The 4417-nt window shown below is 42.7% G+C and overlaps 2 non-coding genes across 2 annotated transcripts; one reads left to right on the top strand and one right to left on the bottom strand.

The window, feature by feature from the left end:
* Window positions 1-568: 568 nt before the first annotated feature.
* On the bottom strand, window positions 569-640 carry TRNAA-UGC (transfer RNA alanine (anticodon UGC)). The gene has a single exon. It is a non-coding gene; the product is annotated as a tRNA-Ala (tRNA).
* Window positions 641-1354: 714 nt separating this feature from the next.
* On the top strand, window positions 1355-1427 carry TRNAF-GAA (transfer RNA phenylalanine (anticodon GAA)). Its single transcript has one exon. It is a non-coding gene; the product is annotated as a tRNA-Phe (tRNA).
* Window positions 1428-4417: the final 2990 nt, after the last annotated feature.

Below are 4417 nucleotides of genomic sequence, written 5' to 3' on the forward strand. Positions count from 1 at the left end.
AAAGTAAGTCGGTGGTGGAGCTTTCCTTATTTTGTCTTTTTCCAGGCTCTTACCAGAGAAACAGAAGCCCTTGTTCAAATTCATGTGTTCTATTCTAGGTATGTAATAAAGGTTAATGAATGTGTCTAAGGCGTTCAGTTTGCATTCCAAAGTGTTTTTCCAGAGGTTCTTGGAATCCTGCTCACAGCACCCTAATTTTTCCCATGGCTAGTGTCTTTAGGATTAGTTATTCTGGCTAAAGAAAGTGCACACAGGTTTCTTTCTTTTTATTTTTGTCCCTGTCTTACTTTGGATCTTCCTTCTCTTAAGTAGTATGGTAAAATGGTAGTCTAGGTGAAAAAGCTGGTTAAACTGGTGACATTCGTGGATGTGGAATAAGCCTTTTTTTTTTTCCTTCTTCTTCTCTTGTTTCTTCCTTCTGCAGTTGCACCAATCATGTTTACTTTCCATTTAAGCAAGGGAAGAAAAAGTAGTGAAAAGTGGAAAAGTAAGAGAGCATATTCTGCAGGACTGAAGGAAGGTATGGGTATAAAAAATCTTGGAGACTAGAAAAAAGATAAAATCCTCATGGAGGTGCCGGGGATTGAACCCGGGGCCTCATACATGCAAAGCATGGGCTCTACCACTGAGCTACACCCCCAACTGACAGTTGCTTCTTTTTCTGGTATGTTAGGAAATTTACCCATTTTCTGTATTCTTTGGCAATGCTATTTCCTTTTGTCAGAAAATTTATTCTGTTAACTCTACTATTTCTACAATTTTTAAATTAGACTATTTTGGGTGGATGGCTATGCTCAAGAATAGTAAATTCTAAACCCAAATTTTTACCATTCCTGCTCTTAGTTTCTTTTCAGCCGGGTCAGTCTTCTCCAAGACCTTCTCACCTGGGCCAAATGACTATGACAGAGTAGATGGAAGCGTATAAAACAAAGAAACCAGCTCACTTGAAATTATCACCAGGAAACAGAAAACGGATTCCACATTAACAAAAATTAATCCATTTCTCAGAATCTTTGAAGATTATTCAAGAATGAATGAAAAGAAGAGAAAAAATAAGGGACTCTAAGAAAATTTTTAAAGTTTTTTTCTGTAATTTTCTGAGTTGTGTCAGAGGAGCAGAGAGGCTTTCCAATAAATCCCCATCATTTCTCTTCTATCTCTCTCCTCCTACCATCCCACACCACCAGGAATTGGATGCAAGCACCATACATGGAAGACATTCCAAACTTTTTGGGTGGATAAATATATTGGACAATGAGACAGCAACACTTTCGAAGTCTGAAATGTTCTAAAAATGGATTGAAAACAATCTCAGTTTTGAAAAATGAGTGTCAGGGCAGCTCACCTCTAAGGAGCTGAAATAGCTCAGTTGGGAGAGCGTTAGACTGAAGATCTAAAGGTCCCTGGTTCAATCTCGGGTTTCAGCAGGTTAAGTGTTTTAGTCAGCATCCATGACGAGGAGCAATTCTGGTAACCCCTATCAGAAAGGTCTACCTTTGCATCCTTGAAACTTCAATCATTTTTTTGTTTTGTTTTTTTGGCCGTGCCACACGGCAGTGGAAGCTGCCAGTGGAATCTTAACCACTGGACCACCAGGGAAGTCCTGAAACTCCCATCTTTGAATTTGGGTCTTGTGATTGATGTCCGATGAGCTTGGCACATGAACAAAGGAAATGTCTGACATTCATGTGTGTGCAGTGATTGCAATGTCCAAAGAATTTTGATGTGCAAGATAAAAATGAATAGTAAAATTCATTCTTATAATTAAGAAAAAAAAAGACTGCCCTTACTGATCTCACCAGAATTCCCACAGCAATTATATGGATGAGTAGTAGGACAGGGTACTTATTTCCCCTCACCATTGGCATTTTTTCCTCTCCTTACACATGGTTGGGTGAAGAATTTGCATAATAGATCCTGCAAGTTATTCTAAACAAGGTCGCCCATTTTAGCAAAGGAAGGATGTGTTTGGCTTGGAGATGCTTCTGATAGGCCTGAATAATGGAATCCAAAAGATTAATTAATCCAAAAGATTAATTAATCCCCAGATCTGTGAATATGTTACCTTATATGGCATGTGTGATTAAGTTAAGGACATTGAGATGTGGAGATTATCCTGGATTATCCTGATGGGCCCAGTATAATCAGCAGGATCTTTATAAGAGGCCAGTGGGAGGTCAGAGAGGAAAGATGCTACATATGGCTGGCTTTGAAGATGAAGGGAGGGACCATGAGTCAAAGAATGGAGGCGGGCTTTAGAAGCTGGTAAATGCAAGGAAACAGATTCTCCTCTGAAGCCTCCAGAAGAAATGCAGCCTTGATTTTAGACTTCTGATTTGCAGAACTATAAAATAGTAATTTTGTTTTGCTTAAAGCCACTAACTTTGCACTAACTTGCTACAGTAGCAAAAGGAAAAGAATACAATGCTCTATACCAAAGACTTTCTCCAGGTGGAACATAGAAAGTTCAGAGGACTTGGCCTTGCAGAAGACGCCTAGAGTGAACCATAGCATAAGTAGATGGAACTTTTTTTGAAAGAAAGATTTGGCATCATCCTCTGGACTTTGTTTTTTTTTGTGTGTGTGTGGTACGTGGGCCTCTCACTGTTATGGCCTCTCCCGTTGCAGAGCACAGGCTCTGGACGCACAGGCTCGGCGGCCATGGCTCACGGGCCCAGCTGCTCTGCAGCATGTGGGATCTTCCCAGACCGGGGCACGAACCCGTGTCCCCTGCATTGGCAGGCGGATTCTCAACCACTGAGCCACCAGGGAAGCCCTGGACTCTGTTTTGTGATCAGCTAAGAACAAGATCATTTGCCATCTGGTCATGAGTTGTACCTGCAGGTGTTTCCAAACATAGCAGTGAATTTTTTCCTTAGAACATACTTGAAAAGTTCCGATTTTTCTCTTGTGCCATTCCTTCCATTGTTTTTGTTGTCTGTTCCCTAAATCTTTTTACATTTTTACATATTTATATAATAGCACTTAAAACTACCATGTATCACAAGCCTTCTGTGATCAGGCATGGCCAAAGCATTCACATACATTCATTCATTTAATCTCCACGATAACCTTTGGAAGTATTTAGTGCAATTATACCCATTTTACAGATGAGGAAACCGAGGCATGGAGAGAATAAGTAACTTTCCCAAAGTGACACAGCTTTACAGTGAGCCATGTTTCAAAACCAGGTCATGAGCCTAACTGCTCATAACAATGAACTTCCTCAGGGCCAAGACCCAGTGTTATTCTTGTTTTTACCTCTCTGACTCCCACCCTGCCATGCCTAGCCCATTTATTGAGCTCCTGTTATTGCTAGCACTGTGGTAAACACTTCTACATATATGACTTCACATCATCTCTACTAGAACCTCAAGTGTCTTGTCCAAGGCCCTACAAATACTAAAGTGGAAGAACTTTCCAAACGACTATGCTGAGTTACAGACCTGAGAGCACTGGAGTTGGGGTCAAAAGCCTGAATGGAGCCTTAGCTCTTCCACTTACTACCAGCGGTACAACTTGTGCCAGTCTCTTCATCATTTGGGTATCTGTTACTTCACCTCTAAAATGGGGGTGATGAAACCTACCCTGTAGGCATTTCAAGCTCCTCCTGGGTGGGGCTGATGGCACATCACAGCTGGGAGACAGAGCTGGCTCCCCAAAAGGCAGCAGCAGGTGCCTGAGGCTGGCTGATGGAGCAGAGCGCTGGAGGGCACTCTACCCTTTCCCCAGTGAAGCTCAGCTCTAGTCCTCCTTCCTTGCCTTCTCCAAAAGGAACCACCATCCAGCTGGAGGTGTTAGAGATTACTTCCTCCCTGGGAGCAGAGCCGCATCACCTGCCCCAACTCCCGTACCATTCATTCACTAGGTGCAAATGCTGTTTCTCCCCCACTCCACCCCTCAGTCAGGGTCTTGTGGCCACAGGCATTGGCAGCAGCTTACAGAGCCTCACTGTCACGTGGGGATGGGAACAGGAGGCTAATGCCCTAGCTGACCCTTTCCTTCACCATGTTTCCAAACACCTTTCCAGGCACTGAAGGAAATTTGAAGACAAAAGGGCTTTGGGACCTTTATGCTTGAGATGAGGGAGAGGGTCCCAGTGCCTGGGAAATAGGCATATCACCAGTTTCTACTACTTCTGCAACCCAAGGATAAGGAAGAAAGGAAACAGCCCAGAGCAAATTCCAACCTCAACTCCAAGAACCAGGAAAGATTCTCAGCCACCTCCCAAATTATTTAAAACATAATTCAGGAGAGACCGACCAAGATGGCGGAGTAGAAACAACTTGAGCTCACCTCCTCTCATGGGCACAACAAAATCACAATTATATGCAGAATAACCATGAAACGATGCAAAAGACCAGAACTTACCAGAAAAGATCTTCTACAGCAAGACACAGGGAAGGAACCACAAGGA

This window comes from Kogia breviceps, chromosome 5 (assembly GCF_026419965.1).
Source record: "Kogia breviceps isolate mKogBre1 chromosome 5, mKogBre1 haplotype 1, whole genome shotgun sequence".
NCBI classification, from domain to species: domain Eukaryota; kingdom Metazoa; phylum Chordata; class Mammalia; order Artiodactyla; family Physeteridae; genus Kogia; species Kogia breviceps.